This window comes from Ursus americanus, chromosome 1 (assembly GCF_024610735.1).
Source record: "Ursus americanus isolate L20-20 chromosome 1, mUrsAme1.1.p, whole genome shotgun sequence".
NCBI classification, from domain to species: domain Eukaryota; kingdom Metazoa; phylum Chordata; class Mammalia; order Carnivora; family Ursidae; genus Ursus; species Ursus americanus.
In genome coordinates, this window is record NC_142127.1 from 68257033 (window position 1) to 68282660 (window position 25628).

General features: G+C 32.9%; 1 pseudogene; it reads left to right on the top strand.

Annotated features, from left to right (window-relative positions):
• Nucleotides 1–5418: 5418 nt before the first annotated feature.
• Nucleotides 5419–24658, top strand: LOC123798312 (small ribosomal subunit protein uS15m pseudogene; annotated as a pseudogene).
• Nucleotides 24659–25628: the final 970 nt, after the last annotated feature.

Consider the following 25628-nt stretch of genomic DNA (forward strand, 5'->3'; position numbering starts at 1 on the left):
CTATTTTGATGGCAAATAAAAAAAAATAATCCCTTTGACATGTACTTTACTGAGAGATTAATCTTGTGATCTGAGTCTGGTGATGGCTTCCCAGATTTTTAAGCAGGATTGTGTACAAACGAAGTAATAGGTAGAGAATTTGTCTTTTAAACAGGGACACTTGCAGTAATGAAAAGGGCACAAAAAATAATTACCAGGTGTCAACAAATCTGTAAAAGACATAAACCCAGACTTCCTTGGAAGAATCAAGAATAGTGATAGGATACTATTTAGTAAGATCACAGAATTCTCCCAGATTTCTTCATAGGTAAAAAAAAATATCTTTCCTTCAATCATACTTCAAGACATCGAACAAACAGCTGTAGAGCCATTCAAAATGGCTGAAAAATAAAGGTGGGATTATTTTATTTAAGATGTCAAAATTATAATAAATAAACATCCTTAGCATATGGGTAGTCTGCCTTACATTTATTAACGTGCTTTTTTTTTTTTTTTGAGATGAATAGATCAGATTGGAAAAATGACACCTTCGAAAGCTAAAGAAATCTGCTTTCAGAGACAAGTGTGAAATACAGGACGGTTCCATGGTATTGGCACATGGGAGATACAGCACAAATTATCCCCAAGTGATGGCAGAGGCTAGTTAATCCAGCGGCCCAGATGACTGGGTCAGTTCTCAGACTTGTGAGTTCTAGTATAACTTGGGCGAAGACACAGACATCACAAAAAGAGGTGCACAAATATCCATCATCTCACAAACTGATTTCAGGGACACTGCAGACTTCCTTCCAGAAGTAAAAGACAGGAAGAATAGATTTGGAGAGGTTATTAGAGATAACTTACTTAAAATTGCTAATTTTGCAGATAACGTTACTGAGACTTACTGAAAGTGAGAGATTGGGCCAAGGTTAAACAGTTCTAAGAAATTTTATTATTGTCTTGTAGATGAAAAGGAATTTTAAAAATTATTCCACTTTCAACTGTGAGATAATAGGAGTATAGTAGAAGTGAGAACAAATATGACTAAGAAAGAGTGTTCCTAAAGGATTTTCGTAGCTTAATGAAAATATGTGGATTTAGAAGAATAAGACACTCATTGATTACTTGTCATTTGAATTGTTAGGATAAGAATTAACTACGTTTTATTATTTTTAACATTTTGATATTCAGCAGTAACAGAATTTAGTACCTAAAATATTCTTAGAAATTTAGTAGAGTTTTTTACAGCTTTGACCTTTCAATATTTCACATTAGGATTGGTTGGCAATTCTTTCTATCCCCACAGGTTACTAAGGCCATAAAAAGAGAAGGGAATTTAATAACTAGTGAATTAGACACATTTTATGAAAAGGCCAAAGAGGAAGCCTATGGCTCCTTAATTTATAGAAATTATAAGATATCAAAACATCTGGACGATAAGATATGTACTATGTGCGAAGGTAGGGGAATGTTTTGAATCCTCGCTAAAAATAGATTTTCTTAACTCCTAGAATTCAACCTCAAAATAGTGTTTTATATTCCAAAAATCTAGGATTAGAAACAAAGATGTATGCTTTTCAGGGGATTGCTGATAACACATATCCTTTAGGTTGCTGCATAGACAACTCTGATGAATGCTGCATTGTAAAGACTATTCAGGTCCCATGACAGAGGCTAACTTTAGGTGACAAAAGGCAGGAGGGACTGTATTGGGGCATATATTAACTCTGATTTATTCTGATTAAAGGCAGTAATTTTTGTTCTTACTTTCTCACATATAACCCCCCCAAAAAATAATAACCTACTATATTAATCATCTGCTCCCTCATCTATATCCTTGGCTCACTCTGTCAGGCATGAAATATTTTTAAGTTTTTCTTATATGGAAGTATTTAGTTAACCTCTTAGTAGATGACTTGACTTTAAAATATTTACATGGCTTAGGTATTTGAGTCATATTTGTAAAAAAAAATGTTTACATAATAGTACGAAACAAAACAGAAGAAACATTAATACAATATTTAGCTAATAAAATTGATAGAGCTTTATATGTAACAAAATTTATACATTCTTTATATGCTGAGAACAATGAGAAACTACTAACCACATTATTTCAAAACAGACATTCTCTCTTAAATCACATATTCTGACAGGGGAAAGAATTATTACATAGTAATTGTACAACTACACATATAAATGTATTTGTAAAATGTTCTCCAAAAAAATAATAAGCTGCTTGAGAGTAAAATATAAAACATGAGTTTATGCAACAATTATTTAATGAAATAATTAATTTTGACAGACTACTTTTGAGTGTCAGCTTCAAAAATTGGGATAGTTATCTTATTACCAATGATAAGGCATTGGAAATTTTAAGTGTTAGCAAATATAATGTAACATTTTATGAATATATAAATGAATATGCATTCCATATATATGGAATATATACATCTATGTAAATATACATGCATATCTATGAAATAGATATAGTACATTTATTGCACTAAACATAATTATTATATCAAATATATGCTGATGGATGTTGGCCTTATTCTCTTATGGATATTTAGGATAAATAGTAGATTCAAAAATTTTATACAATAAATTATATATATCATTTATGATTGTTCTCAAGTGTAGGATTATATTAGGCATTGACATAATTATAACAAAAGCTGGCCTAGAAAAGAATTTTATAATCTAAGACATATTATGAGCAAGAAGAGTAATATCAATGGTCATTTCTAAAACATAAGAAAACACTGTAGAATGTTTTTATATGGAAAATGGAGAAGAAGAAGTAGAGCAATTACTTCCACCCCCACACACATACAACACACACACACTCAATGTATTATATATAGTGCAAGGGCTGGGTACAAAGATGAGTAGAATTTGGGCCTGTCCTTTTAATCACAAAACAAATAACTTTTATATGCAAATGTACCACTTAGTGTTATAATTCTTTAATGTTCTTGAAATACAGTTTTAAAACCATGATTCATTTTGCTATGTGTGTATACAGACACTTGCACACACAGTTGCTTCACTAAATTGGAATTCTCCACTTATATGTAAGTGCACTGTTAATTTCCCAAAGGCAGAACCTGTCTTCTGTCTCTGTATCCCTAGCTCCTAACACAGCTAATACAGTACATGTCACACAGACGGAAACTTACTATTGCAGATTTACAATGAATTCATGATAGAAAACCAAAATTTTAAATGAGTTTACCTTTGATTGTAGAGCTTCATTTTTCTTTGTAATATTTCTCTAAATCTCATTGTTGAGTGTTTCATCTCTGAGACATATATTCTTAAACAACAACAAAACCCTAAAAATGTAATTTAAATGTTAAAAGCCTCAAATATGGTATCATAAATTTAATTTAGAAAAAATCAAAGCAATGTCTGTTTCCTTCAATGTACATATTTGAATTAAATTACATTAACGTAAGTTTTAATGTTCTAGCAGAAAATCTTCAATTTGCAAATTTTAAATGCAAAATATAAAAGACTTCACATGTAGAAAATAGGCCTTTGGGATCTAAACTCATTATAAAAGTGTGAAGTTCTAATTGTATTACCTTTAATAATATATCTTCTACATAGATATTACTCAATGCCTGCAAATTCAGGAAATGGGAAATGGAGAGGTTATAATGCAGGGGAGATTTATGCTAAGAAGATTCTGAGTTGTCATGATTAAAAATTTTCCACCCATTATGTGAATCCTATTGATCATTGCAGGAAGCAGAAAAGTGTGTTGTTCATTGATTTTCTTTGGCTACTGAATGCATTAGGCCTGACACATTTGATGGGTAGGCAAGTTTTCAAAGGAAGCTCAGTTAAGCTAATCTTAGTTCAGAGGAATATACACAATGGAATAAGAAACTTGTAATTGCAAGAGCAAATAGAAGAGTCAGAGGACTATATTATGAGCCATATCAGCATAAAAATTAGACATGAACCTTCCCAAGAGACTACAGTAAAACACATCAAGGCTTTGATGCTGTTTTTCACAAATGTAGCACTTACTGGGTAAATTGGGTTTTAGCTTTTCACCCTTCAGCCAAGATATGAATGCAAAGCAATTAGTTGTTCTGTCTTCTTAGCTAACGGGGAATATCAGAATTCCATCCAGTTTATAAAAACACAAATGAGGGCATTAGATAATTGCATCCCACAATGAGATGAGTAGCCACAATGAGTAGCAATGCTACTGCCTATAAATTCAATATTTTATTTCTAATGATCTATTACTGATTCCCCTTGTTATTATATTGATTCTTTAAGATACAAATTCACCCATGAGTTGTAGCTGACTACTGAACTAGAAAGAATAATAGCAAATGCAATCATAATGACTGTTTTACCCCGGAAATTAATTCCCATTTAAAAAATAAAGCTAGAAAGCATGATCTTGAATCCCTGTAGGAAGCTGTCTAGTGACTTATTAATACAATGTTACCTCTCAGTAGTACAGGATAGTGTCAAAATGCTATGTATATTTTTTCCAGTACATTAAGTACCAGGGCAGTGTGTATGCTTTAGGTGAGGATTAATTAAATTAGCATAAACCAAGTTGTCCTTTATGTCCACAAACAAACATTGTACATTTTGCAATCACCGTTCTCATTTTTTTACAGGCCATTTGGCATACAAGCGGACAATTCCAATTTAAAAGAATAAATGAAGACATATAAACTATTAATATCATGTTCTGATTTAAGGAAATTCCATAAAAATCCACTCCCTGGGCATACTACTATGCCTTTGGATATGTTTGGAAATTTGTCTTTCAATACAGAAAACTATTATGAGTTATCCATCATGTGTGGAATATCTGAATTTTAATAACTACTTTGCTTTTTGATATATTATCAAAATGGTATAAAAATAAGTATTTTTAAATATTACAATAACCATATGTTGGCCTCTGTACACAGAGAGCAAGAAGAGACTGAATAAGGAGGCTGGCCACCCCAGATCGGTAGGTGGCAGGTTTAAATTAGCAAGGGTACTTACATATGAGTCTTGTCTTGAGAGGTTGCAAAATGAGCAGATGTCCACACCTGCCCACCAGAATCTTAAAAGTCTGTATAGAGGCTTTCACTGGGTTCAATCATATATACCACCCAAATGGTCTCAACAACACCTTACTCTCTCAGCATCCTTCTCTTTGCTCTCCTCCCTTTCCCAGGGATTCCACCCTTTAGTGTCCCAATCAGTCTTTGTCATAAGTGCTTGGACCTTAATGTGCAGCAGCTTGTACCCTCCTAGCTTTGCAAAATGGTATGCTAAGGTGTCCAATTTATTATCCTGCTCTCCCACCTTGTCTGCCAACCCTGGAGCTAGCAGAATAGTCAACACCCACAAACCCTTCTATAAGATCAGTTCTTCCAACCTTCTAACTCAAACTTAAGCCTCTAGGTGGGCATGGGCAGGCAGCCAAACTGCACACAGCAGAGGCCAGCCCACTGTGATGGCAATTCATTTCCCTTCTTTGCTGTGGTGCATTTGTGTAGCTCTTGCAACAAACACGTCAGACCAGGTGGTGTTTTCATGGCCTCCCATACTCACACGACAGTCCACAAGCCTCTAACGTACAGACCACCTTTCCTCACACGGAAGTTAATGGGCAACTTGGGATTTCTCCCACCTCCTTTCCCAAGAACTATTTCTTTAGTCTCCTGCCTGGTTCAGCAATTGTTGGTTCACAAACTGGTCCCCACATGGGAGAACAAGGAGAGACTGAAGAAAGAGACAGACCACCCAAGACTGGTAAGTGGCAGTTTTAATAAGCAAGAGAACTTATGTACAAGGCTTATCTTGGGCGGCTACAAGACGAAAATCTCTGCACTGGCCCCATAAAATCTTAAATATTTATATAGGGGCCTGAATGGGGTTCAGTCACATATACCACCAAGATAGTCTCAAAAACACACAGCTCTGTTAAGGCTGTGTCCTTGAAAACTGTTCCCACTTTGGGAACTATAGGCAGAACATACATTCCAAGGATGGGAGGGGGTGAGGAACCTCCAGTTGCCCAAGTCCACTTTGTGGGTCAACTGGCAGTCACATTCTTTCAATGACTTCTTCCAAAACTACCTTATTTCTTTGTTGTTACTTATAACATGGTTTTTTGGGGTATGACATCTATTCAGGGAAAAAAGAACTTCATAAAATTTCATTTACTTACTGGTGTTTTTTGAACAATTTAATTATAGTGTCAAGATGTGACTCTAGAACTTTATATGGCAAGTCTAATTTTCTTTGTTCATGTTTTTAATGTCTCTGGTCTTTCTTTTTTTCTTTTCTTTCTTTCCCACCTTTTTTCTTCCCTTTCCTTCACTTCCATTCCCTTCCTTTCTTTTCTTTCCTTTTAAGTACCCAAGAAACAATTCAAAGAATGATGTGCTCTAGCTGAGCAGATGGCCCTTGACTGTGATTCTGAACAGTCTATTAAAAGGTATATAATTTTACCTCTTTGGAAAGACTTAACTCTCTTCTTCCAAAACTCTACCAGCCTCTGCAAAAATAATTCCTATGACATTTTATTTTTCTCCATGGTTCTTGCATCTTTTGTTTTAGAGGGCCAGACTCCATTTTCCTCATAGTTTGTTTCAAAATAAACATTTAAAAAATTCTGCCAGAAATAGTGACATTATATAAATACAACTATGGTAAGGAAAATTTAAAAAATTGAAAAAAGAGAATTTCCTCTGGGGAATGTATGTTTTGTGAGAGAACATAAAATGCTGTACTGAACATGACCAAAAACTTACTAAGAAGTCAATACTATGTTGCACTATTACATGCAAAAAATTTAGTAAAAAAAGTGACAGTAAAACTTCATAGTGTATTCCAGTCTGGAAATTGGAGATAATTTGGAGTTTTGTTTAGAAGATGAAGGCCAAAGTGGAATGTTGAAATTGGGAGACATTAAACCAGAGGCTTTGATAGTTTTCTTCAAATATTTGAGACTATCTCATGAAAGTGACATCATCTTGATTTTACGTATTTACAAGGCGTAGATATTGCAACAATGGATAAAAGTTACAGAGATAGATTTTGTTAAAAAAAAAAGGATAAAATATTTATTGTAAGAGTTAGAGAATCATGAAAATGAAATGATCTGACAGAAATATTGAAGTCACCGAAGCATTTAAGCACTCAAGGAATGATCTTCCCCAATAAGGTGGTATATTGTTTTCTTAGACTAATAGTTTAAACTGAAAAAGAAGACTGGAACAATATTTACGTTTTCTTAATGTCAATTTAGTACAGGAAAAAAATCAATGAGATCTAAAAGTTGAGGCTTTGATTAAATTTTAACCGACTTCCAGTATTTCCCACCCGAAGTTTCCATATATTTTTAAATGATTCTGACAAAAAAAAAATAGTTTAAAAAAAATCTAAAACTGCCTTTGCCACGTAAACTTAAAATGGCACCTTTGTTAGAATTTATGTCTATATCAGCCCTCCAACAACATTCTCTCTTCTTCCTGTAGGTGTCAAAAATCATTACAAGGTAATTAAGAAGACAAGGACTAAGAGGGAATGGTAGAAATGAGATAAAATGTAAATGAAGAAAGATGATTCTTAAGCAGTAGGGTGTAATCTAAATGACCTCCTTAGGACTGTGAAGATATGTAACAAGAGATACATAACTACTGCTTTGAACTGTTATTTGTTTTATTTTGTTTTCTTAAACGTTGCTGAAACCCCGGAGGCAAGTGCCTTGCCATATTATTCCCATAATATGCTATGGATACAGATTTTTGCCTCTGTAAAATGTGAACCTAATCAGTGAGAGCAGCCAATGAAAATATAAACCATGATATTTCTTTTCAGCAATACAGAAAAGCACACTTAAATTATCTTTTTTCTCTATTTCACTATGTGAGATATTTCACTATTCAGCAAATCAAATAGTCCATTCATGGATTTTGTCATCACAACTCTCAGCAGGAAGATACAATAGGTGATAACCACTCTTTTTTTGACATGTATAACTGAAGATACTTGTGTGAACATAGTGAACATAATAAGAATATAGTAAATGTTACTCTATGTCTGTTATAGAAGACTTCTTCATTTATATCAGTCATCTGGTATGTCGGAGATTGTGTCCTTTAGAATGGATAAGGTTACAGTAAATTAGTAAAGTAATAATAATTTTAGAATAAAACAAATGATGAAATCAAGGTCCTAACTGTACTGCTCATTCAGAAGCATTATTATTCATTATAATTTCACTGCCTACCATATAATATCAAATGATGTGTATTTTAATGTAGAATTTAGTGAAAACTGTAGAAATCATCCCTTCTCTTAAACAAGTTCCATATATTAAAATTAACTATTAGCATTTCATTTCAGGCCAAATAAAATCCACCACGCACCAAAAAAAAAAAAAAAAAAAATCACATAGCAGACCGGCGGAAGTGAATTGAAGAATTTCTCTAGCAGGAATATGAGGAATAGCATCATTTTTGAAAGATAAATTTCTATAATGTTTACATATGCCACATTGCTCTGATCTGGAATTCAAAGAGAAAAGTTAAAGGAACTTATACTTTCTATATGTGTCCCCAAGCAATAATATACATAAAACAATTGTAATTTCACTTTCTTAAAAACTGGAAAGATGCCTGTTAACTGGAATATCAACCTACGTAAAATGAAACTGATACTCTGAATGTGATGTCAGAATGCCTTACCTAGTGTTCCCTGGGTATATGACAGCATACCAGAAGGGCTCTAGAGCCTATGTAAAATACACTCTTTATATTTTTTGACTATTGTTTTCTTTTTTCAAAATACATTTTTAAGTGAACTGTTTTTTCCCAAATTTTGATTTTTGTTTTACCCCAAAGCAATATAGATAGAATGTTTGTATATATGGTCAAGAAATGTACTTAAATTAATCAAACAAATGGACCCAAATAAGAGGGTTTTGCTTAAGAGACTGTTGTCATATATTACAATGAAGATCCAGAAAGTAGGGGTGGGAAAGAAAAGATTGACATTTAATTTTATTTCCTCCTGTGTCTGAATTATTTCATGGCTGTATATCATTTTTACTATGGTAAATGGAGAATCATAATAGTTGTTAAGTTATGCTCTCTAATTATTCATTAATATAAATTAAATGGAATTTACTCTGTCATTATAATTGTAGTCAAATGTTTTTGTTTCATTTTGGCCTACAGTAAAATGAAACAAAAACAAACACAATAAACTCTGATTATTAATTCACATTTTATTAGTTTATCATCCTGGATCACCACAAGATGTACTAGGTGCAATGTATTGTTTTCAATGAAGTTTCTTGCCAATGTTTATTTGAACACAGCAGAACCTATTATTTGTTGGAATCTGACATAAATTTGGTATTGCTCCAATACAGAGTTTTGTCTTGAAATATATTTCAAAGGGTTGTCATTGTTGCTATTTTATATTCCAAGCAAAGAAAACATGTATAACTGAAGGTCTTATGTAAGAACAAGTGATACATAATTCAGAAATGGTCTAGTTAGTTATTAACTTGGACCAGAACATAAACATTTGATGTTACAGTTTGGATAAATGATGTCAACTACCGCCAAATGTCTGACATTTCTTCTAACATTTTTAAGTTACTTATAAATTAATTAGCAGATGTGGCACTTCCTTTCTATCTATTGGCAAAGTTAGAGGAAAATTCCAAAATTGTTAATATACTTTTTAAACTGAAGATATTGTCAAAATTTTTGAAATGGTGAAATTCCTTTGATAAATAAAATTTTAACTTTAAAAATAAACCACCATTATTTTTGTTAAATAGATCATCTGAAATTCTTATTCAATGTGTCTAATTTAATTGCTTTATTAAAAATAATTTTATAATATAATTCATTGCTTAATAAAGAACATGTGTTAATGTTATTTATGTTATTAATGTTATTTGGTAAATCCAGTAATTATGACACATTAACAGAAAAAAGATAAAAACCACATGAAAATGTCTATAGAATGCTAAAAAAGCAGTTGACAAAATTCAACACCCTTTCATGATAAAAATGTTCAACAAAACAAGAATAGAAGGAAAATATCACTATGATAAAGACCATACATTAAACACCTATAGCTAACATTGTATGCAGCGGTGAAAAACTGATAGCTTTTCCTCTAAGATTAGGAACAAGGCAAGAGGGCCCATTCTCACTACTTCTATTCACGTAATACTGGAAATCCTAGCCAGAGGATTTCCATAAGTAAAAGGAATGAAAAGCATCTTAGTTGGGAAGAAACAAAACTGTCTCTGTTTGCAAATGGCATCATCTTGTATATTAAAAATCCTGCAGACTCCATAATAAAAAAGTGAGGGCTAATAAATGAATTCAACAAAGTTGCAGGACATAAAATCAACACACAAAAATAGTCTTTCTATACACTAACAAGGATCTATAAAGGAAATTAACAAAACATTCCCTCTTACAGTAGCTTGAGAAAAAATAAAATACTTAGGAATAAACTTAACTGAGGAAGTGAAGGTTTATACATTGAAAACTATGAAATATTGCTGAAAGAAATTAGAGCAGACATGAATGGAATGACATTTCATGTTCATGGACTGGAAGACTTAACATTATTAAAATATCCATACTACTCAAAGTGATTTGCAGATTCTATGAGATCCCTATAAAAATCCCAGTGGCATGTTCCTGTATACGTAGAAAAAAAGCATCTTAAAATTCACATGGAATGTTAAAGGATCCCAAATGGCCAAAACAATCTTGACAAAGAAAAACAAAGCTGCAGGTCTCACACTTCCTGATTTCAAAACATGTTAAAAGCCATAGTAATAAAAACAGTGTGCACTGGCATTAAGACAAATCCAATCAATGGAACAGAACAGAAAACTCAGAAATAAATTTGTATATAGTCAGGAGGTTCTAGACAAAGGTTCCAAGGCTACTCAGGGGGGAAAGTATAGTCTCTTCAACAAATGGTGTTGGTAAAATTGAATATCCACATACAAAAGAATGAAATTGACTTTTACCTTACACCACATACAGAAATAAACTGAAAATAGATTAAAGACCTAAATATAAGACCTGAAACTACAAAACTCCTAGAAGAAAAGTTGGGGAAAGACTTCATGACATTAGATTTGGTAAGGTTTTGTTGTTGTTGTTGTTGTTGTTGTTGTTGTTTGCTTTTGTTTTTTCTGTGGGTTTTTGGTTTTTTTGTTTTGTTTTGTTTCTGTTTTTTTTAGCTATGACAGCAAATACAAAGTCAACAAAAGGAAAACTAGACAAATGAAATTACAACAAACTTAAAAAACTTTCACACAGCAAAGCAAACAATCAACAGAGGGTAAAGGCAACCTATGAAATAGGAAAGAATATTTGCAAACCATATATTAAATAAGGGGTTCATAGCTAGAATGTATAAAGAACTCTTACAGCTCAATAACATAATTTGATTACAAATGGTCAAAAGATCTGAATAGACATTTTTTAAAGATGATATACAATTGGTCAAGTATACAAAAAGATGTTCAACATCATTGATCATCAATAGTGAACTTGAAATCACAACGAGATGTCACCCTATACCCATAAAGATGGCCACTATAGAAAGAAAAAGAAAGAAAGAAAGAAAGAAAGAAAGAAAGAAAGAAAGAAAGAAAGAAAACAAAAAGAAACAAATGTTGGAAAGATGTAGAGAAATTAGAACACTTGTATATGTTGGTGGTAGTGTAAAATAGTGCTGTTGCTATAGAAAACATTATTGAAGTTTCTCAAAAAATTAAAAATAGAATTACCATATGTTCCAGCAATCCAACAGCTGATCTTTGAATGATGCAGGAGTTAGGGGAGTTGAGCCCTCAGGCAGTGAAAAATCTGTGTATAATTTTGAGTCCTCCCAGACTTAAGTATTAAAAGCCTACTTTTGACCAGAAGCTTTGCCTAATATAAACAATTGATTAAAAACGTATTTTGTATATTTTATGTGTTATATACTATATTGCTAAAATAAAGGTAGAGAAATGAAAGTTTCATGGAGAAAATTAAAAAAAGAGACAATACATTTATAATACTGTACTGTATTTACAAAAACAAGTGGATGCATGCAGTTCAAACTCATATTGTTCAATGGTCAACAGTATATCCAAAAGAACTGAAAACAGGATCTCACAAAGATATTTCCACACTATATTCATTGTGATATTATTACAATAACAATGGGGTAGAACGAACCTAAATATCCATCAATAGATGAATAGAGAAAATGTAGTATACACATATAATGGAATATTATTCATCCTTTAAAAAGATGGAAATGCTGTTTTATACTACAACATGGATGAAATTTGAGGACATTATGCTAAGCAAAATATTCAGTTGCAAAAGGACAAATACTGCATGATTCCATCTTTATAAGTTATCTAAAATAGTAGAACTCTTACAAACAAAAAGTAGAATGGTGGTTGTCAGGGGTCAGGGGAGGGAGAAAAGGCAAATTGTTTCATGGATATATAGAGTTTAAGTCTTATAAGATGAAAGATTTTGGAGAGCCATTGTACAACAGTGTGCATATAGTTAATACTACTGTACTGCACACTTAAAATAGTTAAGATGGTAAATACTGTTAAGTGTTTTTTAGCACAATAAAAAAATTACCCCGAAATTACCTCAAAATCAAAGAACCAAGTGTAAGAGCTAAAATTACAAAACCTTTAGAAGAAAACGCAGGGTGAAATCTCCATGACCTTAGATTTGGCAGTGGTTTCTTAGATATGACACTAAAAGAACAGCCAACAAAAGAAAGAATAATATGTAAATTGGACTTCAAAATTAAAAGATTTGTGCATCAAAAGACACTATCAACAGAGAGAAAAGGCAACTCACAGAATGGGAGAAATATTTGCAAATTATATATCTGCTAAGGGATTCATGTTCAGAGTATATAAGCTATTTCTACAACTCAACATCAACAACAAAAACATGCAGCCTGATTTTTAAAAAAAGTGTTGAGAACATGAACATCTATTTCTTCACAGATATGCAAATAGCCAATAAACATACGAAAAGATGCTCAACATTTGCAATCCTTAGGGCACTACAAATCAAATCACCAAGATATATTACTTCCTGTCCATTAGATTGGCTATTATTAAAACACACACACACACACACACACACACACACACACACACACGAAACAAACAACCCAAAAAACAGAAAAGACAAAGTGTTGGTAAGGATGCACAGAAATTCAATCACTTGTGCATTATTATTGGTGGATAAGTAAATAGTGTGGTCCAGCTGCTTTGAAAAACAATATGGCAATTCCTCAAAACAAAACAAAACAAAACAAAACAAAACAGTACCATATGACCCAGTAATTCTCCTTTGGATATAAAGCAAAATAACCAAAAACAAGGAATTGAACAGAAAAGATATTTGTATACTTACACATTCATAGCAGCATTATGCATGATAGTTGGAACATGGAAACAATCTACATGTCCTTTGATAGGTGAATGTAAAAACAAAATGTGGTATACACATGGAATGGAATATTATTCAGTCATTTAAAAAAATATTTTATTTTATTTATTGACAGAGAGAGAGACAGCAGGGGGAGCAGCAGAGGGAGAGGGAGAAGCAGGCTCTCTGCTGAGCAGGAGCCCGATATGGGGCTGGATTCAAGGACCCTCAGATCATGATCTGAGCTGAAGGCAGACACTTAATGACTAAGCCCCCCCACGTGCCCCTATTATTCAGTCTTAAAACAATTCTCACAAATGGGATGCCTGTCTGAAATAATTTCATAATCGTGGGCATAGGGAGTACAATTGAAAACCAAAAACCATTGGATATGATCTTTATAAAAAAACTAAAGCATAAGAGAAGATAAATCACCATGTGAGTGAGACAGCAGATGCATAACATTGACTTAGTTTCAACTACCAAAAATTATAATAATTTGAAGGAAACTAAAGGAAAAAATAAACTTTATTTCAGAGGAGAAAATAATTAAATGTATTAAAAATAATATAAACTATCATGGAGAAACAGAATGATGAGAAAAAAAAGAACAATCAGAATAGACAAAAGGAAAAAAAGCAAATTTTAAGGAAAAAAATATGATAACTAAAATAAAACTTCAATAGATTAATTAGCATATGAGCAATAAAATTCCACAAGTCAAAAGGAAATGGGAAAATGTAAAGGCATTTAACAAAAATGGATAATAGAATGAAAAGTTAAAACCTAATTGAAACTTCGCAATAAAAATTGAAGAAAAATTTTAAATTATAGATGTGAATATTTGAAGACAAATTTGATCATATATTTTCAGAATTTAAGCATGATATGAGTCCCCTAACTAATAATGATATGAATCCCCAGGAACTCAGTGATTTCTGAGAAGTGTTAATAGAAATAAACTCAAAACCATACAATGAGACATCAACATACTGAAAAGAGTGAATATCTTAACATTAATGAAAATTTAAGGAAAACTAAAATATGACAAACTGCAAGTAAATTTCTCATCAGCAAATTCACAGGTTGAGTGAAAAAGAAAAAAATCTAGCTTTATTTTATGCACAATGCATTCCTAAACATAATGATAAAAAGTGGTTGAAAATAAAGAAAAATATGCCATGATACTGACTATATGAGTAGTACACCTAAAAATCAGGGAAAAAAAAGTCTCTAATAAAACAAAACAAGCATATTGGGATGAGCAGGAATGATTGATGGAAAGATAATAAAACTAAAGTCCCATCTCCCCAAAAATATATCTTCAGAATATATGAATGCAAAATTTGACACACTTTTCAGGAGAAATCTTAATAAACTCTCTCAGAAACAAGTTGAGGCAAACATTAAAAAAACCTAGTATTAGATCGATGTCAAATTTTATTCATTTAAAAAAATATCCTCACTATTTTCAGAATTTACCAAGTAATTCAGGATGGTTAAATAATCTATAAATCCTTAATCAAAAATCATCTTACCTTTCCTTCTATACAAAAAAGCGTTGAGGTTTTTTTAAATATGTAGTTTGTCAAAGTATACATCTAAAGCAAAGGTAGAAAAACTACATATCTAAAACAAAAGAAGAAAATGTTTATATTTTTTCCCCAAGGAAAAATATGGCAAAGAGTTTTGGCAGGTTAAAGATGATTTTAAATTTTAAAAATCATTTAGTGCTTCACTCTTTGAAAACACAATTTATTATGAATTCATCAACTTGTTCTTTTCTGAGGCTTAATCTGCTCTAGGAGGAGACCCTGAAACTGAATTTCAATGCAAGTAGTTTGAGAACTGATTATGGGAACTGCTGTAGGAGGGGTACGGGAGACAGGGATTGGAAGGAAGTATTAAAGACTTGTGAGCGCTGGCATAATAAGCCAGAGCACTGAGAGCATCTTCAACAGTCGTATCTTTTCCTAAAACTTGGGTTCTTTTTTTTTTTTTTTTTTAATTTTTTATTATGTTCAGTTAGCCACTATATAGCACATCATTAGTTTTTGATGTAGTGTTCAATGATTCATTAGGTACATATAACACCCAGTGCACATCACAATTCTTTATATTTAGATGAATATTATTGCATGACACAAAGCATCCACAAGTTCTTCAAAGAGTCAATAAATTGACTTCGGAATAGAGTTAAACAAACTGGCACAGCCTCATTTACTGTGAATTGACTAGCTGGTTACTACTGTCATGTATGTGTATATTCATTATTGTTCATTATTATGTAAGACAATAAATGTTAAAAATACAGAAAATCTTTTTCTAGTAATTATTTATACTTGTGATTTTCTGCATAAACAGACAAATAATGTAATAAAATACATTTCGCATTAGTTGCTTTAGATATATTATCTGGCACGGACAGTTTGTTTCTGCATATTCCAAGGCTTTGGTAGTCATTATTCCCACCTCAATTACTTTCCTCTTCACGTAATTTTGAAACTTTTTTTTTTTTCATTACAAAAAATAAATCCTTTAATTACTAATGTGGAGGAATAAAGGATAAAATATATAGTTTATATATTACCTACTATATATTCTATCTCATGACAGATATTGAGCAGTCATAAATGTTTATTTGAACAAAATAAACAAGTTTCAGTGAACACTTTTATTTCAGTTTGATGTTACGCTCTAAAAAGATAATTTATACTTCTTCAAGAAATTAAAATCTTATATAATCAAATTTTAGGTTTAATAATAGCTATTTATTGGTTATGAGTATGTATTGCTTTTATTTATTTATTTGACTATGTGTTGCTTTTAAATGTGTAATTATAAAAATATTTTAAGATAAGCAAAGTAAAAGCTTGAAGAAAGCAACTCCAATATATATTGCTTATAACAATTTTAAACTGATGTACCATCTTAAATCATGTCATAACCATACATTTTTCGTTTGCTTCCTAAATTTCATGAAACATCCCTGTGAATTCATTATAATTATAAACTTTATTTTGATGATTTCGTTCTGGATTAATGTTTCAACCTCCCGGCAGGGGAAAAAAAAATCTAAGTTTGTCTTCTGACTCTTTGTAATATTTCTGTTAAATGTAGTGAGGAAAAAATAATTTAAATTTTAAATTCACTTTAATTTCATTACTAAATACCCTTTAGGGAAAACATTTTTTCTCTGTCAAGATAATTAATAATTTTAAAGGGTGTTTTCAATATGCATTTGCCTGTAAGATAATATATAATACAAAGGCTTGGGAAAACAAAAATTATATATTTCCAGATATGATATGCTCCATGTATCTACTGGGAATGTGACTACGTTAATATCCAAAATTAAACATAAAAGATACATACTCTTTTCACAAAGTCAGTCTCTGAGATAATAGTCTATTAATATCAAAAATAAATAAAATATTTTGTTTCTATGCTTAGCCAGTTTCTAATTTGTTTTTCGGAACTGTAGTAAGATATTTCTGACACAAATGTTTTGCTTTGTGAGTCCTTTCTGTCATATCTTCTCTCATATCAACCATTTCCATAATGTATAGTGACTGTTTTCTGTGATGAGTTACTTTTTACCTCTGTTGGAAAACATTACATTTTTATGGAAAAAGGGGAACAAACCAGAGCTAAATAAAATGCATGCTGAGTAAACTCAAGCACTGAGCATGTTATTATTATTTTTTTACAACCAATAGCACAAGGTGGGTGGCAATTTTATTTTATTGTTTGTTTTACTTTGTTTTTTGACTTGTAAAAGTTTTATTCTTAGGAGACTGAAAGATTCATGAATGTCACAAGGTGGTTGACTGTGTGATGGATGATGATGGAGTGGGAAGAATGTGACCAAGAGAGGCCTTGATTCCAAACCAGCCTACAGGACTAATCCATCTGATAAAACAGCATAATCTAATCATAAAACATGATTTAGTGTTAGGTAGAAAGTAACCTCTTAATGAAAATCTAAGGCTACTCTCAGAATAAAACTGAGTTATTATGTGTAAAACTGTATAGATGGTGTTGGAACAACTGTGCTGAGAATCAATATGGTGTAAGGAAGGGAGGACAATATTTTCATGTTAGCTCTAACTGGATTTGAACTTTGATTTTGCCATTGAAGAGGTGATTGAATTTACCTGAAATATTTAAGTACTCTGCAATTCCTCTTCCTATGTAAACAATCTTTAAGTATGTTCCAATAATTAAGATAAAAAATGTAAAATTCAAATAAGTGAGTGGATCCATAAAAGTGCTCCTTGCCATTATTGTCTTCATAATGTATATTTTAATAATAGCGTAATTACAGTATTCCCCCTTTATCTGTGAGGATACATTGCAAGACCCCCAGTGGGTCCTGAAAGCACAGATTGTACTAAACCGTATATATACTATGTTTTTCCTATGCATACATACCTAGGATAAAGTTTCATTTATAAATCAGGCACAGCAAGAGATTAACAATAATAATAATAAAATAGGATAATTAAACAATGTAATAAAAGTTGTATGAATGTGCTCTCTCTCTCTCAGAATATCTTATTGCACTGTACTCACCCTTCTTGTGGTGACATGAGATGATAAAATGCCTATGTGATCAGATGAAATGAAACGAGCATCGGGAGGTGTTGAAGCTGTTATTGAACGATGATCTTCAGAAGGAGGATCGATTATCTACTTCCAGATTGCAGTTGGCTGCAGGTAAAAGAAACCTCAGAAAGTGAAATCATGGATAAGAGGGGGACCAGTGTTATCTTATTTAGTAGGGAACTCTCCTGCAATATGTAGATACTGGTATGTGTCTACTGATAGCCTTTAAGCTTTAGGCAGAGAGTCTATGACTAAGAGGTGGTTGTAGCAAAAAATAGCATGAGCTTTATTGATGTATTTATAAAATTAAAGTTCTCTGAAGCCAAACTTTATATTCCACTTTTTTCACGCCTATCAAAAGCCAGTTGCAGAATGCTTGCAAGTTCCGTGGCCAACTACACAGTTAAATGCAGTGCCCTCAGGCATCTGGGTGGTTCAGTCAGTTAAGCATCTGCCTTAGGCTCAGGTCAGGATTCCAGGGTCCTGGAATGAGTCCTGCATCGGGCTCCCTGCACAGCAGGAAGCCTGCTTCTCCCTCTCCCTCCACCTGCCTCTCTCTCTGTGTCAATAAATAAAATCTTAAAAAAAATAAATGCAATGCCCTTTGTACTTAAATGCTATGCTTTAGTTAGGACTGGAAAGTATTCTAACCAGTTATATAAACACTGGGCACACTTATATTGGTTTGGTTAAAGTGGCTCAGAAATTATCGCCACCAAATGAAGTTTTTTGTTTGTTTTTGGAATTCTATTTGGGAATGTAGATCACTATAATGACATAAAGAAGCAGCAGAAATTGTTTCATACTTTGTTACAGCTTCATTAAATTCTATAACCTAGGGCATGGCTTTAGTGGGAATACTGAAGCAGATCCTGAAGTTGGAGCCTGTTCTTAGAGGCTCTCAGCTAACTCTACTTCTCACAGCTGAAAGCCAGATGAGGGAGATCTGGACAATATACCTCCATTGCTGACACAGGATTATCCCAAGCACTGAATTATGACAGAGTGGTGGATAACTGGTGGATAACACACTTCAAATAATTAGTAATCTTTGTACCTTAAGATAGGAGTAAACAAAACCACCTCTTTGAGCGTAATTACATTGCATTAACACACACTAATTAAGTCTTATAATGATATTTGAATAGCCCCAAAATTTAAATTTATGTCCCCTGCAGCCCATTAATTAATATTAGCTCCCTTTTCTGAAAGTGTTTTACCATGTCCCTCACTGACACCAACATCAAAGTTTATCAAGCAGTTAATAAAAAATTTACAGAATAAGTTGATAACAAAAGAATATGGTCAAAATCTCTGTTTAAATTATAATCAAAATAGGCTGTACTATGTGAAAGACAGGTACTATTTATGAAAACATTTCCTCAACCATATTTATGTTCCCCAGGGCAAGGAGATTATCTACTACTTTGGAGAAAATTATTGAATGTTTATTAAAATAATGAACTGATTTATTAAATTTTTTTGTAAGTCAGTATCTAAAGTCATTAATTTTTAGACTATTCCAGAAGTAAAGGACACATGTATATAAAACTAGTTTTCACATAGAGCACAGCATCACTGGAATAAACAGCCAGTACATGGTTCAACATTTTATTAAAATATGAGACACATTATATTCTAATTTATCTGTCCACCTCATTAGTTGTTCCACCTCCTTTTATGCTGATGTTTATTGTAAGCCTCTATTAGTGCTTTATACATGGTAACTGATATTTGTTGAATAAAGAAACACTGATGGATAGAGTAAAACACATGAATGGAAAGGGAAGGCTAACTCCTCCTTCTCTTTGGGCCAAGAACTCACAGGGATTATTGGGACATTTCTTCATCTGAAAGACACACTTAACAGATGGTCTCCACTCTTTATTGGTTGAATATTCAGAATTAAAACACATATTTGGAGAAAATATCAGAGCAAAAATCAAAATGAAATGTTATAGATTAAATAATTTTCAAGAATAATTTTGAAGGCCTTTTCCAATCAGGATATTAAAGTTCTATGAGTATTTCATGAATACTAATTTTAATTTCTTTTCTCTACAACAAGTCTGCTAAAAAAAAAGTATAACCTCTGTTAGGTTTTTTCCTTTTTTTTCCCCCTAGAAAAAAACTGGCCACAATTAAGAGAAAGATAAATTCCCAATACTTGATATCTCGTAGTGGCAAAAACCCAGGCAGTAGGTTCGTGCCTCAGGTATATTCTCTACCAGAAACTCTATTGTACAGAAGCACTTTCCTCCATCTAAAAGGTTCCTTAAAGTAATTGCTACTGCAGAAGCAACCATTATGATTTGCATTGACTTTCAATATTTCTCGCAGGCATGCAAGACCCTAAATGCAGTTTTCTTATCTAAAAATATGAGTTTATAGACACTAGTTTATTGATCATTTTTGCTATTGAGTGGATATTATTGACATATCAGACATTCTTTCATAATGCTCTCCCATTAAGGAAATCTGCACTGAGAGTGAAAATACACCATGGGACTGCCTTGATACACAACTTCCATTTTAAATAAGCTGAAATTGAACCATAGTAAGTTGTTAAGTGTGGTGGATTAAATTACACATAGAATGAATATTACAAATTAAAATTGAGTTCTATAAGAATTCAAAATCAAACATAGCATTTAAGTGTAGCTACTTAAATGCGATGTTTAAGTTCATACACTAGAAGAGCCTATACAATGGGGAAAATATGGTCTCTCAACAAACAGTGCTGGGAAAACTGGACAGCTACATGCAAAAAGAATGAAACCAGACCACTTTCTTACACCATAAACAAAAATAAACTCAAAATGAATTGAAGATTTAAGTGTGTAACCTGAAACCATAAAACTCTAGTAGAAAACATAGGCAGTAATTTCTTTTGACATCAGCGATAAAAAAATTTTTTTTTAATGTATCTCCTCAGGCCAGAGTAACAAAAGCAAAATTAAAGTATTGGGACTACACCAAAATAAAAAGGTTTTGCATAGTGAAGAAAACCATCAACAAAATGAAAATGGGAGAAGATATTTGCAAATGATATACCCAATAAGAGGTTAATATCTAAAATATATAAAGAACTTATGCAACTCAATACCAAAACACCAATAATATGATTAAAAATGGACAGAGGACCCAAATAGACAGTTTTCCCAAGAAAACATACAGATGGCCAACAGGCACATGAAAAGATATTCAATATCACTAATCATCAGGGAAATGAAAATCAAAACCACAATGAGTTATCACTTTACACCAATCAGAATGGCTAAAATCAAAAGTTAAAGAAATAACAAGCGTTGGTGAGGATGTGGAGAAAAAAGAACCCTCATGTGCTATTGGTGGGAAAGTTAATTGATGCAGCTACCATAGAGAACAGTATGGAGATTCCTCAAAAAATTAAAAATAGAATTGCCATATAACCCAGTAACTCCACTACTGGCTGTTTACCACACACACACAAACATACACACACACACATACACACACACACACAAACACTAATTCAAAAAGATATATGCAGCCTTATGTTTATTGCAGCATTATTTACAATGGTCAAGATATGGAAACAACCTAAGTGTCCATGGATGGATGAATGGATAAAGAATATTACCTATATCTCTGTCTATATCTATCTATATCCATACCCCCCCCACACACACAATGGAATACTACTCAGCCATGAAAAAGGAAATCTTGCCATTTGTGACAACATGGATAGACTTTGAGAGTATCGTGCTAATTGAAATAAGACAGAGAAAGACAAATACCAATGATTTCATTTATATGTGGAATCCAAAAACAAGACAAAATCAAACAAAATTAATAGAGGTAGAGAACAGATTGGTGGTTTTGAAAAGGGAAGGGTTTTGGGGGCTGAGTGAAAAGGGTAAAGGGGGTCAATTGTACGGTGACAAATGGTAATGACTTATTGTGATAACATTTCATTATATAAGGTATGCAAATATCAAATTATTGTGTGGCATACTTGAAACTAATATGTCATATACTAATTTTGCCTAAAAAAAAGGGTAAAAATTTTTTGTCTCTTTCCTATTGCTGCTGTTAGAAATTACCATGCAACACAAATGTGTTCTCTTACACTTCTGGAGTTCAGAAATCTTAAAGCAGTTTCACTGGGCTAATGGCAAAGCTATACTTGGATGTGAAAATGTTATATAATACAGGTCTAAGAGTATATTCAATTATTTTCTGAGACCTTGATTGTGGCTCTTCCTATTATACTTCAAACTGTACTATTATTACCAATAAGTATCAATAATCCAATGTCTGTTGCCTTCTCTAAGGAATCTTTCTGAGACAGTCCTCAATTGAAATATTTTATCTCTATTTTTTTTTCAGTTGCTTATTGTTAAATGTTAGTGCTCATCCTTTTTCAATCGAACATTTAACAGAAACCTGATATTTACAAAATCTGTCCTTCGAGGAGCAGTAGATTGGTGTGTTCTACAGACAAAATTCTAATTATTGTATGTTTATGAGAGTTCCTGTGGTGTTAAAAACAAATAAATATATAAAAGGGCATGTACAGACTACTCACGTTAATATGGTAAGAAACAAAGATTAAGATCAATTTAAAGTTGTCTACCACAAGACAAGACAAAGTGTACATTTTCCTTTTTACTTATTTTACATGATATTCAGAACAGTAGCTAGAGTTTCAACCAAAATCATTAGTATTGAAGCTGCAGGATCCTTACTTAAGCTGCACCATTTTATTTATGAAATAGATCATTGTTTCAAAAATCCTATTTCAGAAGACTAGTCCAACCCTATTTACAGTGACTACTACTCTGACTAGATAATTATAATTTATATTATAATTAAAATGCTCAGATTGGTTTTATTTTCTGCTAGATTGTAATGAAGCTTTATGGGTAGCTATAATTAACCTCCACTGATATTAATTATGCACATTTAGGGATCTAGAAGTTGCTGATCATGCAGTTCTCTTAAAGATGCATGGGGCAGTGTGGATTGAAGAGTATACACAGCAGCGCTTGCAACCATAGTCAACGTGGTGAGCAAAAATAGACAGTTGCTAGAAGTGACATGCAGAAGTCATTCAGTTCATGTTCATTATAAATTATTTCATTTTCCTCCTGTTAGGTATATGAAAGCCAAATATGATGTCACACATTTTCTCCAAAGTAGCTCAGGCTCTCAATAGCTCAAGTTACCCAGCCAATCTGTAAAAGGTGGATGACACAGTTCAATTTTCTATCAGCGACTTTTCCAAGGTTAGCCAAAGAGATCCAGCAAGATTCTGTTCCAGAAAAGAACGTAACGGGAACTAAATCTTTATGCAGTGTCTTTATGTTTGAAATTTCAGGACAAATGCGTGTCCATCTCTCCTCTCTTCCATTACTCCCTTTGTTACAATCCACTCCTAATGTGCTTTCTTTCTTTGGTTCTAATAAGGTCCTTGATTTTGTGTTTACTAACATGAAGAACAGAAGCACAATAGGAAGTGTGGGTGCATAGTTCAGCAGTAGAACTACTGCTTAAAATATAACAGCATTATGCAGAGAAAGGGGAACCTTCTTATGCTGCTGGTGGGAAAGCAAACTAGTACAGCCACTCTGGAAAACAGTATGGAAGTTCCTCAAAAAGTTAAAAATAGAACCACCCTATGACCCCGCAATTGCACTACTGGGTATTTACCCAAAGATACAAATATAGTGATATGAAGGGACACCAGCACCCCAATGTTTATAGCAGCAATGTCCACAATTAGCAAACTATGGAAAGAGCCCACATGTCCACTGACACTGACAGATGAATGGAAAAAGAATTTTATATATATATATATATATATATATATATATATATATATAATATTATATATATATTATTATATATATTATATATAATAACACACACAATGGAATATTACTCAGCCATCAAAAAGAATGAAAACTGAGTCCTTGGGCTGCTGGGCAGAGTGAGCGCCAGGCCTCCCTTCCACCAATGGCGCCTTCCCTCTCCTTGAGGTGTCATCCTCCCAGCCGTTCATGGATATGGCACCCAGAAACCAGGTTTGACCATGTGAGAAGACTCTTGTCTTTGGAAATAGCCAACCAGAAGGAGAAGCTAAAAATCAAGCAAGAGCAGTTGATGAACAAGATTGTAGCAAACCCTGAGGACACTAGCTCTCTGGAGGCTCAAATTGTTACCTTGACGGTCAAGATCCGTAATTATGAAGAACATGCGCAGAAACATCGAAAGGACAAAGCCCACAAGCACTATCTGCTGATGAGCATTGACCAGAGGAAAAAGATGCTCGAAAACCCCATAAGACCAACTACAGTGTCTTTGAGAAGCCATGCAAGGAGCTGGGGATTGAGTACACCTTTCCCCCTCTGTACCACCAGAAAGGCCACCAGCACTGGGCAACCAAGAAGGCCTTGTGCATTCGGGTTTTCCAGGAGGTACAAAAGCTCAAGAAGTACAAAAGGGCCATGAAAGCTAGAGCAGCAGCCCAGAAACAAGACCAGAAGAACCCAGAGAGCCCTTCCAAAGCTGGACTAGAGGCAATCAAAGAAAATAAATAAATTTTATCAGAGTTAAAAAAAAAGAATAAAATCTTACCTATTGCAACAGTGGGGATGGAACTAGAGGGTGTTATGCTAAGCAAAATAAGTCAGAGAAAGACAATGATCATAAGATCTCACTCATATGTGGAATTTAAGAAACAAAACAGAGGATCATAGGGAAAGGGAAGGAAAAATAAAATAAGACCAAATCAGAGAGGGAGACAAACCATAAGAGACTTTTAACTATAGGAAACAAACTAGGGTAGTTGGAGGGGAGGTGGGTGGGGGGATGGGGTACCTGGGTGATGCGTATTAAGGAAGGCACATGATATAATGAGCACTGGGTGTTATATACAACTGATGAATCACTGAACTCTACCTCTGAAACTAAAAATATACTATATGTTAATTAATTCAGTTTAAATAAAATAAAATTTTAAAAAATAAATAGAAAAAATATAACCGCATTATGTTTTAGAATTGGCCTAAGAAACTGGATTACACAATTTCTTTTTTTTTTTTTTTAGTTATGGAAATGCTGCATTTTTTTTTATGTTTAGTTAGCCAACATATAGTATATCATTAGTTTTTGATGTAGTGTTCAGCGATTTATTAGCTGTGTATAACACCCAGTGCTCATCACAATTTCTTTTGACCAAGAACACCTGTCTTTTGCTTGTGTTCCGTCTCCATCCTCCCCCTTCACTACTTCTAATACCTATTGAAATACCTATTTCACTCAGTTTATTTAGTCACCGTAAATGGGGTATGAACCTCCACCTTCAGGAGTGGCACAAAGACCAGGAAACTTCTATGGGAGGTGTGAGTACACAAACATAACTGTGAAAAATTCAACTTAATTTAAAGTACCTTCAACCTTAACCCCAAGCTATCTCAACACAATTTGAAACTTCATGTTTTTCAAAATTAGCAACTCCAACAGCCAGAGGGCATTAATTAGCACCAGGTAATGGGAAATTTCCTATTG